This window comes from Ranitomeya variabilis, chromosome 4, assembly GCF_051348905.1.
Source record: "Ranitomeya variabilis isolate aRanVar5 chromosome 4, aRanVar5.hap1, whole genome shotgun sequence".
NCBI classification, from domain to species: domain Eukaryota; kingdom Metazoa; phylum Chordata; class Amphibia; order Anura; family Dendrobatidae; genus Ranitomeya; species Ranitomeya variabilis.
In genome coordinates this window covers 454,557,582-454,572,352 of record NC_135235.1, presented here as the reverse complement: position 1 = coordinate 454,572,352, position 14,771 = coordinate 454,557,582, and the positions used below count along the sequence as shown (strand labels likewise).

Sequence of the window (14,771 nt, the reverse complement as noted above, 5' to 3'; positions counted from 1 at the left end):
GTATTGCGTCCATTTCTTTATAAACTGTCAAATAGCGGTTTTTTTCTTGCCTAGAAGACATATTGATCAGTAATACTGATGACATACTGAAGCAATATCGTCTGATTTACATATGTTTAGCAGATCCATGTTCCCTAACAATGTTAGTATGTATCAGGCCACAATAAAGATGTATATGGGTCCAATATTGAGTGTGACCAAAAAGACGTGTTTAGGAATACAAATGAATATTTTCCCCAATATAAACAATTTTAGCCATTTGTATGATAGAAAATGTCTTTACTTTTTTAATTATTATTAGTCATTTTTATAGCACCATTTATTCCATGGGGCTTTACATGTGAAAAGGGGCAAATGAATCAACTAAAGAAATTGCTATAGTTGAGGCTTTTACTAATAAACATCATTGGAATAAGTTCCCACAGATCGAAAACCCAGCAGATTTTTGCTAGTGGGAAATCCTCTGCATTTTACAGTGCCAGCAAAGTTCATAAGATATTAAGAAATATATCTGATGTAAACTGATCAAAGATCCACAGTTGTCACTTTCTGCTGCACGTAGGTGTGAATTTCACTCTTTGCTATGAGCGACTTCCCCACATGTTTTTTTGCAGTGATACCGGGGAGAAAGCTATCAGACCCCCCCTGGCGGTAGCTACTAGGAGAGCAGAAGAATAAAGTCTTTAAATTCAAACTGCCTGATTTTTCTCTTTGTAAGACGCCCATACACAATAGATGATTGCCCTCCTTCAATCTAATGTGTATAGGGGCATCGGTTTGGTCCTATTTTCTACATGCATTTTGCGTGGCATAAATTAGAACTAGATATAAAAGCAGAATCCTTCAGAAATGTAAAGGCAACAGAGCAAATCTGTTCACTCATTTTTATCCTAAATATAGGAAAACAACAATAAAAGAAAACAATTCAAAAACTGCAATGTGTGAGCCTGGCTAAAGATTTCTTCTCCAAGTTTCTTTTTGGTAGACTCCACCAAGGGTTTTTTGTTATTGAAAAAGGAAAACCCTTTTAGACTAAATACTTTTTTTTTTCCAAAATTTACAGTATATCCAACTTTAAGTCTGCCTCTAGTTGAGGCTTCAACGTTTTTTTTGTTTGTTTTTTCTGAGGTTTCGTTATGGCAATTAAACACAATGTGTTCCTAGTCTAAGGGGTTGACAGGTTTGAAGAACTCCTTCCTGTCTGTCAGCTCTGATACTAAGGGGTCCCATCGCTGTCCCAATCAGTCAGCTGTTATCTCTAAGGCTACGTTCACATTTGCGTTGTTGGGCGCAGCATCGGCGAGGCGACGCAACCAACAACGCAGCGTTTTGCGACGCGTGCGTTGTCATAAGATCCTACAGATCTACAAGTAGCGTCCCCTGCGACCTGTCTTGTGCGTCTATATGACGCATGCGTCGTAAAACGCAGTACAACGCATACCGGCGCATGTCCATGCGCCCCCCATGTTAAACATAGGGGCGCATGACGTATGCGTCGACGACTCTGCGCCCAACAATGCAAATGTGAACGTAGCCTTAGCAAACAGCAGCACTCTGCTTTGGCTAATAGACAATTATATTGTATCCATATGATTTACACTTGAAGTCTATGATCAAAAGTTTAAAAAAAAAAGCAAAAACAATTTGATGGTTTTTAAAGAGCTCCTCCTATAAAGGATTTAACTTGAAACTGTTAAAAAATAATTTCCATTTGTAAACACGAGTAGCTTCATCTCCTAATGATTAGACATGCGTGCGGGAATGTTCCACATGCTGTCTGTAGTCAAGTTTTGTATGGGAAGTGATTAAACTACACATTCCAAGCCCGAAACTCCCGAGAACAGGACATGCCCTTGTAAGGCTTACAGAGATGATGGGAGGCTTCATCTCCGAGAACTCGGGGTAATATTATGAGGCTGGTTGATCTTCGTATACACTACAGTGGTGGAGTAACCTGTGTTCGTGGAGTAGGTGTTATACGTAAGACGTAGACTTGAGCCTAAAAAAAGTGATGCCCTGAGATTCGTATACCCTGCGTTAATAATACTATGCCAAAGGGATTTTTTTAAAATTGTTAATGAATCTGAATTATATCGAAGGGGTTATCCCAGACTGAATCTCATATCTCGTATCCTCTGTATGGGTGATAAATGTTAGTTTGAAGGGGCGTGTGCAGTCAAAAGCACTGACAAAAACAGCAAAATCCCCCGATTGGTGGTCAGAACTCCTCCAATGTAGCATTTATTCCCTGTTTTGCAACAAATTATCCTCTCCAAACAACTGATCCAAGAATATGCCTGTTGAACAATGTTATAGTAGGAGGAGAAAAGCAACCGCCAATCTCATCTGGCATCACTGTGGGAATAAGAGGGATCGAACAGGAAAAAAATCCACATCATCATTGATAATTATTTTTCCCAACCTGGATATAAAGAATGTCTGTTTATGCCCATAGACATCAGACTGTCTAATGCTGTGATATATGAACATAAAGATTAATGAAGTTGGGACAAGTTCTGTTACTGTAGGAGTTTATTTAAAGGCTATTGCTGCTTTAGGGAGTTATGACATATCCACGTTATATGCCATGTATGCCTGCTAGATGCACGACCCACCTTTAGTACTCCATTGATATTGCCATTCCTGGCCAACCCTTGGAACTAACTGCTCTCACAGGGTAAAGTCCATGTTTGCTCCTGTACGCAAAAAAATGGTCTGTGTGTCATCAGCGTTGGTCCGTGTCTGATTTTTAACATCAGTTTTTCATCACAGTTTTTTACGTTTGGATAAGCTTCTCCTATACATTGTAGTTAGTCACAGACATGCATTATTCCCTGATGTTATCTCTGTGCTGTTTCTGATTTTCATGGATGCATAGACTTGAATTGGTACTTTGCATCTATGATGCCGATGGGAAAAACTGACGTCTTTGTGATTTATTTTTCTTTTTCCCCACAAAGAACAATAGTGTCAAATAATCACACCATACGTATACCCTCTGGCTCAAGATAGAATCAGCTGTGGAGGATGTCCACTAATAAAACATAACCTTTAATAATCCAATCCAGGGAGGAAGAAATTGCATCTCTAAGGAAAAAGGACTTTGCCTTCACATATACTTGGTGTGGCGGTCCATTTGGGGCCTGTCCTTGTCAGGACAGGAGTTACACAGGGGTTACAGGGTAGATAGTTGATTCTCAGCCCTGCCTCTACTTCACAACCCCGGACCTCTGCTGTGTCGTTCGGAAGTACCGTATTTTTCGGACTATAAGACGCACCGGACCATAAGGCGCACCCAAAATTTGGGGTGAAAATTGCAGAAAAAAAGATTTTTTATAAGATGGGGGTCCGTCTTATTGTCCGAATTAACAGTATCTTACCTGAGGGCTGGCGGTGGCAGAGCAGGGTCACAGGAGGCATGGTGTCAGCAGAGGTGGGGTGATGCGGTACGGCGTGCACCTGAGCAGGGTCCCTTCCTGCTTAGGTGGGCGACGCCACGGCCTGGTGTCCATGGGAGGGTTGCAGCAGTGGTTACCGGCAGAGGTGCTGGGATGAGGAGGCGCAGTGAGCGGTATGGCGTGAGAGGGGTCCCTTTCCCCGATGAGGTGATGCAGCAGCCCGGTAAGATCTAAATCTGCGAACTCGGCTTCAGGAAAATGGCCACCGCGATCCCCATCTGCGCACGCGTGGCCTCCCGTGGCCATTTTCCTGAAGCCCCGGGAAGCAGAGCGCTCCATCTGCGCACGCTCGGCCTCAGGAAGATGGCCGCCACCACCGATAACAGGATTCACCTGGCTCTGCTGCTTACCGGGCTGCTGCATCACCTCACTGGTGAAAGGGACCCCGCTCACTGCGCCTCCTCTGCCGCCACACCTCTGCCGCCGCCCCACTGCCGCCGCGGTAAGCCTGCATTGCGACTATTAGATGCACCCCCCATTTTCCCTCCCTTTTTTTGGGGGGGGAAAGTGCGTCTTGTAGTCCGAAAAATACGGTATACGATTGTCCGTCAGTTTGGGTGAGATCAATCCAATATTTTTTTATCTTGAGCACTGGTTCACTCGAGCACTTTATTTGTTGTTTGTGTCTTGTTGGGTGTGCAACTTTTTTAAAGAGTTTGATTATTAAAGGTTATGTTTTATTAGTGGATATCCTCCACAGCTGATTCTCTTTTTCCCCATGGACACACAATTCACAAAGAAAAACATGGATGTGTAAAAAGCCCCATAGAGTGTTTTGGTTACGTGTTCTATCTGTGAATACCATGTATGGTGGATGGAACATAGTCAGTATATGTTAAAGGGGTTGTCCACTATTTGGACAAACCCTTCTCAATTGCTATATCCCCCCACGTATAAAATAACAGCCAACACTTACCTCTGGTGTTTAACAGCCAGGTCTCCCAAGGCTAGCATGGCATAATTGTGAGGGAGGGCCAGGGCCATAGTCGTGGCTGAGAGTGTCTGCTTATCCGTGCCCTGGCTGTAAAAATCAGACTGCACTCAGATGTCATCCGAGTGCAGTCCTATTGTGAGATCTTTTGGAATACCTGGGGTGGACCCGCAGATCCACGACAACGAACCTCCCAAGGGTGAGCTGACCAGGTAGACCACCCCCTATACAGGGAGCGTTGGGGGCAGACCCAAGGGAGACTATTGCCGCAGAAGCTGGAACCCGGAGACAGGTAGTAGGAGGTACAAAATAGAGAAGCTAGGCGTAGGACGGACAGAGCGGGGTAAGATAAAGTACAGTTAGGTAAGAGCTGGGTACAGGCGAGACCAAAGGAGCACTGCGAAGGAGAAGACACACAAAGGAAGCAGGACAGGACAGAGACACCAGACTAACAAAGTATGGGGATGACACTGGGAGGGCTGGATTAGATGAGGAGACAAGGAAGCCTGGGAGAGACAGAGAAGCTGAACTGGCTGGACAGAGTGGAGACTCAAAACAGGCAGTGCAAATGCAGCGCCCCAGAGTCCTGGTTGTTGCAGTAATGTCGCTCTTCCACCAGGGGGAGTGATATTACGTCTGATGGTACGAAAGGAGTTCATCTTTCCAGGTATCACAAAACAGACACCACACTTCACACTCCAGTCCACCAGGGGGAGCCTTGTTTCTATCTATTAGGACACTCCTCACATTAGGGTAAAACTGGTGGGGGTGGATAGAAAGTTGGTGAGAAGCTGCCTGGATTTGACCCAGAGAGGACCTGTCAGGCAGACAAGGGGAGAGGAGGAACATCTGAGCTGCAGACAGAGGCTCCCTGTCAGGGGTGGGATCCTGGCAGAGGACTAGTACGAGACAGAAAGTCACGGAGCTGCACCTGCCCCACGTGCGGCAGCATCCTAAGGAAGGACAAGAAAGGAATTGTGTTGCAGGGAGTGAGAAACGAAGTCACAGCACAAGGAGACAACACCAGAAGGAGTTCTGTCCTGTAAGAGGCTGCCTCCTTCTGAGGGGCGTAGCCGGTGGCCGGAACACCGAGGGAGTAATTGACTCCACTCTTTACTTCAAAGACCGGCAGGACAGTCCATTCCAAGTTGGCTGCCCGACCTTAAAACCTAAGAAGACACAGTGGCATCCGGGGTCGGGGCATCTCTAGGGTCCCTATAAACAAGCCTCAGGCCATCAGTCATACGGGTATGTCCTATCCATACCATCTGGGGGACAGAGAGGAAGAAATAACATCTAGAACATCTACAAGGTTGTGAGGGCTATCCCGTGGTGCTCAGCAGGGCGGTACTACAACACACAGGCGCTAGTAGGAAGGCTACTGATTTCCACCTGGATAAGAGAACTCTGGATTTTGCCTTCAGACCGGCCGGACTCTGCCTGCCCTGTGATCTGTACTCTGGACTGTGAATGCTGAAGTCTTCAGTAAAAGGTAAAGAAACTGCAACCTTTGTGTCCTCGTTATTCACTTTACATCATCCACCATCACCACCTACACTTCTGGGAAGCCCTGGGGATACACTTCACCTGTGGGAAGGTATACCATCTAGCTGCCATTCCATCACCCCAGCGGACCCCTAAGCAGCGTCGGTCATCCTGACCGAGTACCACAGGTGGCAACACGAACATTATACAGACTTCCCCTTTAATTGGACACCCCTCAAAGGGCCACGAGCCGGGTTGGGCCACCGTGACATCCCCTGAACTGAGAAGGACCCGATACCGAGTACCCCATTGCTCTTACGCGTGGGGGCGATCCACAAAGACAAAGGTGGACCTGAGTCACAGAAGCACAAATGACAGACAGGCAAGGAGCAGAGGAAGGAATCGCCTTATACATGGAGTGCTGGAGGACTTCCGGGTCACGGTCCTCCAGGATCACAGAGAGGAGATACAAAGCGCCTGTAAATCAGAAAGAGGAAGTGCTGCAGTGGGCGGTGCGCACGCGCACCCGACGAGAACCGGGGAGCGGAGAAGAATGAAGGAGAGGATGCGCGCCTGCAGGAGGAGCGCGCCGCAGCGGGTAAGTATGAGCAGAAGGAGTAGCCGTGATACTGGCCTCCCGCCACATCATGAAAACCGCTACATCATCTGCACCGACAGGGTCCCATTTGGGTGGCCGAAGTTCTGCTGCTGGTGTTATGGCACAAATAGAGACAGAGTTCACGTTCAACTTAAAACAGAAAACTTTACTGGTTTCCTCTCTCAGCACATCCATATCTTTCGCTGCATCAACATTCGGTTCTACACAGCATATTTCCTTCTCCTTCCCTGTACTTTTCCCTGCATCCTTCAGGGTGTTCCTGGGATGTCACGTCCCGCACAGCATCGCAGCGTCCTCCCTGTCCGGCTTGGCTACCTTAGAGTTCCCTCGTCTGTTGAGACCAAACATGAGGGCATCAGCCCAAGTACTAAGCTGCCAAATTTTCAGAGCGAACTGCATACTGTCCTGCTGTGACTCCTGCGATAGCTCCTGCTCTACTACCGCTGTCACTGCTTCTTTTTACTGCTGCACTTCTGACCCTGGACAGCTGGGCTTCTCTCTTGGAACATTGTGGGGCCCCTATGTCGCCTCTGGTTCTAAGGCCCTACGGGGCAGCCTGGGCTCTCTGGCCCTCCTGGCCTGTAGCCTTGGAGCGGAGACACTGACTACAAACAGGAAGCTCTCTACACTTATCCCACTGGGCCGCTCCTATATTAACTATTTATTAGGCCTATACTATGTGCTTCTATTTCGCTCCCTCTAGTGGCCCCAACAGTTTACTACACTTTCCCTTATTCACAATATACACAGTAACAATAGGTAAATGACTTTATATACATATAGCATTAGATAGTAGTACATATACACAATTATCTACATTGAACTGAGAGGATGGTGGGGGATCTTTACAGTCTTTGCAACCCCTTACATTATCATAGCACATGAGCAATGTATCCATGCAGAGGCCATTTCACTCTTGCTTCCTTTGGATGAAACTGACACCCAGAAAAAGTGTGAGCTGTAGCTGTTCTGAGACTTCCTGTTGATGTCAGTTATGGCCGATGGAAGTGAGAATAAAGCAGGTGCTAATTGGTTGCCAGGCTCATGTGGTATAATAACGTCATGCAAGCCCTGGGAAACCTGGCACCATAATGGCACCGGAGGCGACTGTAGGCTGTTATTTCATAATATATAGCAATTGAGAAGTGGTTATCAGAGTTGTGGACAACCCCTTTAAGCGGTAATCAAAGTTTTCCCACCTGCCAGTGTATACAGTGCCTTGTGAAAGTATTCGGCCCGCTGGAACTTTTCAACCTTTTCCCACATATCATGCTTCAAACCTAAAGATACCAAATGTAAATTTTTGGTGAAGAATCCACAACAAGTGGACCACAATTGTGAAGTTGAACTAAATGTATTGGTTATTTTAAATTTTTTTGGAAATTCAAAAACTGAAAAGTGGGGCATGCAATATTATTCGGCCCCTTTAACTTAATACTTTGTTGCGCCACCTTTTGCTGCGATTACAGTTGCAATTCGCTTGGGGTGTGTCTCTATCAGTTTTGTACATGGAGGGACTGAAATTCTTGCCCATTCTTCCTTGGCAAACAGCTCGAGCTCAGTGAGGTTTGATGGAGATCGTTTGTGAACAGCAGTTATAATAATAATAATCTTTATTTTTATATAGCGCTAACATATTCCGCAGCGCTTTACAGTTTGCACACATTATCATCACTGTCCCCGTTGGGGCTCACAATCTAAATTCCCTATCAGTATGTCTTTGGAATGTGAGAGGAAACCGGAGTACCCGGAGGAAACCCACGCAAACACGGGGAGAACATACAAACTCTTTGCAGATGTTGTCCTAAGGCCATGTTCACACAGTGCGTTTTTTACCGCAGAACCGCGGCGGTTTTGCCGCTGCGGTTCCGCAGCTGTTTTCCATGCAGGGTACAGTACACTGTACCCTATGGAAAACAGGACACACTGTGCACATGGTCCGGAAATTTAAAAAAAAAAGCCGTGCTGAATAGCTCCCGGAAAAAAGAAGGAGCATGTCAATTCTTCTTCCTGAACCGCAGCGGTTCTGCACCCATAGACCTCCATTGTGAGGTCAAAATCGCAGTAAAACACGCAGATCAAAAATATATCTGCGTGTTTTACTGCGGTTTGATGTGCAGAACCGCTGCTGCAGGAAGTGCGGGGAAGCCGGCGGAAGTGCGGGGCCGGAAGTGCGTGGGCGGAGAGACATGGAGGCATAGCGTCGCATGGGGATCGTGTCGGCCGTTTGATTGATTTGGTATGTGTCTGTCTGTGTGTGTGTGTGTGTGTGTGTGTGTGTGTGTGTGTGTGTGTGTGTGTGTCCCCATGCGACGATAGTGCCTCCATTGTGCTAAGTCGCCGTATGGGACTACTACTCCCATCCGGTATTAGGATGGGAGAGTTGTCCCTGTGTCCGGCGACTTAGCACAATAGTAAAGTTTACACCAAACACCTACACACAATACACATACATGACACACAGTACAGTACATACAACACATAACACAGAGTATATACTCACCAACAGCACACTGGTAGGCGAAGCCCTCGATCCTCCAGGAAAAAATCCAAAAATAATAAACCAAATCCATACTCCCTGTCCGCAGAATCCATAAAACAAGTGTCCCACGCCGATCGGCTGCTCTCCGGCGATACACTGCCAGGAGCGAAGCTCCTAGCAGTGTATCGCGTACTGTTCCGGAGTTCAATGACTCCGGCGTCTCGGTTAACAGCAGTACAGCTGCGTTGAACTTTCCCACGCAGCACTGCCGTTAAGCGAGAGTGCCGGGGTCAATGACCGCCGGTAAACTCGCTCGCGCATGCGCAGTGACACACCGACAGGAACTATGGCTCCTGTCAGTGTGTTGCTGCAGCCGTGGAGAGCAGACATATCTCTGGATGTGTCTGTTCTCCATGAAAAATCTTCGTGGGATACGTGGATACTTAAATACGTGACACGTGTCACTTAAATACGTGATACGTGTCACTTAAATACGTGGCACGTGGCACTTAAATACGTGGCACGTGGCACTTAAATACGTGGCACGTGGCACTTAAATACGTGGCACGTGGCACTTAAATACGTGATACGTGTCACTTAAATACGTGGCACTTAAATACGTGGCACGTGGCACTTAAATACGTGGCACGTGGCACTTAAATACGTGATACGTGGCACTGAAATACGTGGCACGTGGCACTTAAATACGTGATACGTGGCACTGAAATACGTGGCACGTGGCACTTAAATACGTGGCACGTGGCACTTAAATACGTGGCACTTAAATACGTGGCACTGAAATACGTGGCACGTGGCACTGAAATACGTGGCACTGAAATACGTGGCACGTGGCACTTAAATACGTGGCACGTGGCACTTAAATACGTGGCACTTAAATACGTGGCACGTGGCACTGAAATACGTGGCACGTGGCACTGAAATACGTGGCACTGAAATACGTGGCGCGTGGCACTTAAATACGTGGCACGTGGCACTGAAATACGTGGCACTTAAATACGTGGCACGTGGCACTTAAATACGTGGCACGTGGCACTGAAATACGTGGCACGTGGCACTTAAATACGTGGCACTGAAATACGTGGCACGTGGCACTTAAATACGTGGCACGTGGCACTGAAATACGTGGCACGTGGCACTTAAATACGTGGCACTGAAATACGTGGCACGTGGCACTGAAATACGTGGCACTTAGGCTATGTTCACATTTGCGTTGTGCGCCGCAGCGTCGGCGCCGCAACACACAACGCAAAGTAAAACGCAGCAAAACGCATGCACAACGCTGCGTTTTGCGCCGCATGCGTCCTTTTTTTGATTGATTTTGGACGCAGCAAAAATGCAACTTGCTGCGTCCTCTGCGCCCGGATGCGTGCGCTGCAGTGATGCATGCGGCGCAAAACGCGGAGCGCTGTCATTCAAAACACGTCCACTCATTTTGGTGTTTAGTCCCAAAATGGAGGATGGAAGAAGAAAAGGGTTGGACAAGGAAATGACATCATTTTTTTTTTTTTTCCCCCCCCACTGCAGTAAACTTTATTTCTGTCAAACACAGACAATCTGCAGACAAAACTGCATCAAAAACGCACTAAAAAACGCACCAAAAAACGCACCAAAAACGCAACAAAAACGCACCAAAAAACACACCTGCGTTTTCTGCAGAGACCTGCAGTTTCAGTCAGGAAAAAAAAAGGATGGAAATCCTGAACGTGTGAACATAGCCTTAGTGGGGCTTGAACCCAGGACTCCAGCGCTGCAAAGCTGCTGTGCTATCCACTGCGCCACCGTGCAGCAGTTGGTATCTTTATGTTTTGAAGCATGATATGTGGGAAAAGGTTGAAAAGTTCCAGGGAGCCGAATACTTTCGCAAGGCACTGTATAATAATACACAGATCTTATCCATTATAGAATTATGCAATAATAAAAGAACTGGACATCTGCCAATTTATTGGTAGATGGCGCTGAGGAATACTGCAGAGTATTGCCCTGTGTGTGTACTTTCCAACCTTTCAACAAGCAATAGCTGAATAAGGGCACAAAGGAGTACGTACAGTGGGTACGGAAAGTATTCAGACCCCTTTAAATTTTTCACTCTGTTTCATTGCAGCCATTTCGTAAATTCAAAAAAGTTCATTTTTTTCATCTTATTAATGTACACTCTGCTCCCCATCTTGACTGAAAAAATGGAGAAATGTAGAAATTTGTGCATATTTATTAAAGAAAAACTGAAATATCACATGGTCATAAGTATTCTGACCCTTTGCTCAGTATTGAGTAGAAGCACCCTTTTGAGCTAGTACAGCCATGAGTCTTCTTGGGAATGATGCAACAAGTTTTTCACACCTGGATTTGGGGATCCTCTGCCATTCTTCCTTGCAAGTCCTCTCCAGTTCCATCAGGTTGGATGGTGAACGTTGGTGGACAGCCATTTTCAGGTCTCTCAAGAGATGCTCTATTTAGGTCAGGGCTCTGGCTGGGCCAGTCAAGAATGGTCAGAGTTGTTCTGAAGCCACTCCTTTTGTTATTTTAGCGGTGTGCTTATGGTCATTGTCTTGATGGAAGGTGACCCTTCGGCCAAGTCTGAGGTCCAGAGCACTGTGGAAGAGGTTTTCATCCAGGATATTATTATTATTATTATTATTATTATTTATTGTTATAGCGCCATTTATTCCATGGCGCTTTACAAGTGAGGAGGGGTATACATAATAACAAGTACAATAATCTTGAACAATACAAGTCATAACTGGTACAGTAGGAGAGAGGACCCTGCCCGCGAAGGCTCACAATCTACAAGGGATGGGTGAGAATACAGTAGGTGAGGGTAGAGCTGGTCATGCAGCGGTTTGGTCGATCGGTGGTTACTGCAGGTTGTAGGCTTGTCGGAAGAGGTGGGTCTTCAGATTCTTTTTGAAGGTTTCGATGGTGGGCGAGAGTCTGATGTGTTGTGGTAGAGGGTTCCAGAGTAGGGGTGATACGCGAGAGAAATCTTGTATGCGATTGTGGGAAGAGGAGATAAGAGGGGAGTAGAGAAGGAGATCTTGTGAGGATCGGAGGTTGCGTGTAGGAAAGTACCGGGAGATGAGGTCGCAGATGTAAGGAGGAGACAGGTTGTGGATGGCTTTGTACGTCATGGTTAGGGTTTTGTACTGGAGTCTCTGGGCAATGGGGAGCCAGTGAAGGGATTGACAGAGGGGAGAGGCCGGAGAATAGCGGGGGGACAGGTGGATTAGTCGGGCAGCAGAGTTTAGAATAGATTGGAGGGGTGCGAGAGTGTTTGAGGGGAGGCCACAGAGCAGAAGGTTGCAGTAGTCAAGGCGAGAGATGATGAGGGCATGGACTAGGGTTTTTGCAGATTCTTGGTTGAGGAATGAACGGATTCGTGCAATATTTTTGAGTTGAAGTCGGCAGGAAGTGGAAAGGGCTTGGATATGTGGTTTGAAGGAGAGATCAGCGTCAAGGATTACCCCGAGGCAGCGAGCTTGTGGGACTGGGGAGAGTGGGCAGCCATTTACTGTAATGGATAGGTTCGTTGGGGGGGTCACGTGAGATGGGGGAAAGATGATGAATTCTGTTTTGTCCATGTTAAGTTTCAGAAATCTAGCGGAGAAGAAGGATGAAATAGTGGACAGACATTGTGGGATTCTGGTTAGTAGGGGGGTGATATCTGGTCCAGAGATGTAGATCTGTGTGTCATCAGCATAGAGGTGATACTGAAAGCCATGAGATTCTATGAGCTGTCCCAGGCCAAAGGTGTAAATGGAGAAGAGCAGGGGCCCAAGGACTGAACCTTGTGGGACTCCGACAGATAGGGGGCGAGGTGAGGAGGTGGTGTGTGAGTGGGAGACGCTGAATGTCCGGTCTGTTAGGTATGATGAGATCCAGGATAGGGCCAAGTCTGTGATGCCAAGGGATGAGAGGGTCTGTAATAATAGGGAATGGTCCACTGTGTCAAAGGCAGCCGACAGGTCGAGGAGGAGGAGGACAGAGTAGTGTCGCTTGCTCTTGGCGGTTAAGAGGTCATTGGTGACCTTAGTTAGGGCAGTTTCAGTGGAATGGTGTGACCGGAAGCCAGATTGTAAGCGGTCAAAGAGGGAGCAAGAAGAGAGATGGGAGGACAGTTCAAGGTAGACGTGTTGTTCCAGTAGTTTTGAGGCATAGGGGAGAAGTGATATAGGGCGATAGCTAGATACAGAGGATGGGTCAAGAGAGGGCTTTTTGAGGATAGGTGTGATGGAGGCATGTTTAAAGCTTGAGGGGAAAACACCAGTTGTTAGTGATAGGTTGAAGAGATGGGTTAGGGTTGGGATGAAGATTGTGGTGAGGTTTGGGATGAGGTGGGATGGGAGCGGGTCAAGTGCACAGGTGGTGAGATGCGATCTTGAGAGTAGAGTGGCGAGTTGATCTTCTGTAATGGTGGAGTAGTTGGTTTTGGAGGTGGAGGGTAGGGAAGTTGGGAGGAAGGGCTCTGGGGCTTGTTGACCAAAACTGTCTCTGATGTTATCAATCTTCTGCTTGAAGAATGAGGCAAAGTCTTCAGCAGAGATAAGTGGGGAGAGAGGAGGTGCTGGGGGACGGAGGAGAGAATTGAAGGTGTTGAATAACTGTTTAGGGTTGTGAGACAGGGAGGATATGAGAGATGAGAAGTAGGTTTGTTTAGCTGTGGCGAGTGCGGTCTTGAAAGTAGTGAGGGACTGTTTGAATGCGATTAAGTGGTCGTTGGAGTGGGATCTTTTCCATCTGCGCTCAGCAGCCCTGGAAGCTCGCCTCAGTTCCTTGGTCAGGCTGGTGTGCCAGGGCTGTCTGTTGATTTTGCGAGCTTTGGTATGTGTAAGTGGGGCAGCAGATTCCAAAGCTACAGCTATTGTGGTGTTATATAGAGCGGCAGCGTCATCCGCATTGTGTATGGAACTTATGTCAATCAGGATATCTCTGTACTTGGCCACATTCATCTTTCCTTCGATGGTAACCAGTTGTCCTGTCCCTGCAGCTGAAAAACACCCCCAAAGCATGATGCTGCCACCACCATGTTTCACTGTTGGGTTTGTATTGGGCAGGCGATGAGCAGTGCCTGGTTTTCTCCACACATACCGCTTAGAATTATCACCAAAAAGGTCTATCTTCATCTCATCAGACCAGAGAATCTTATTTCTCATAGTCTGGGAGTCCTTCATGTGTTTTTTAGCAAACTCTATGTCTTGCACTGAGGAGAGGCTTCCGTCTGGCCTCTCTGCCATAGAGGCCAGACTGGTGGAGGGCTGCAGTGATAGTTGAACTTGTGGAACTTTCTCCCATCTCCCTACTGCATCTCTGGAGCTCAGCCAAAGTGATCTTGGGGTTCTTCTTTACCTCTCACCAAGGCTCTTCTCCCAAGATTCCTCAGTTTGGCTGGATGGCCAGGTCTAGGAAGACCTCTGGTTGTCCCAAACTTCTTCCATTTAAGGATTATGGAGACCACTGTGCTCTTAGTAACCTTGAGTGCTGCAGAAATTCTTTTGTAACATTGGCCAGATGTGTGCCCTGCCACAATTCTGTCGCTGAGCTCCTTGGCCAGTTCCTTTTGACCTCATGATTCTCATTTGGTCTGACATGCACTGTGAGCTGTGAGGTCTTATATAGACAGGTGTGTGCTTTTCCAAATCAAGTCCTATCAGTTTAATTAAACACAGCTGGACTCCAATGAAGGAGAAGAACCATCTCAAGGAGGATCACAAGGAAATGGACAGCATGTGCCTTAACTATGAGTGTCTGAGCAAAGGGTCTGAATACTTATGACGTGATTTA

At 47.0% G+C, this 14,771-nt stretch overlaps 1 protein-coding gene across 2 annotated transcripts in view; it reads left to right on the top strand.

The window, feature by feature from the left end:
- MYL9 (myosin light chain 9) overlaps positions 1–14,771 on the top strand; it is a 64,701-nt gene that overhangs the window by 27,132 nt on the left and 22,798 nt on the right. The gene's annotated exons all lie outside the window — the stretch shown is intronic.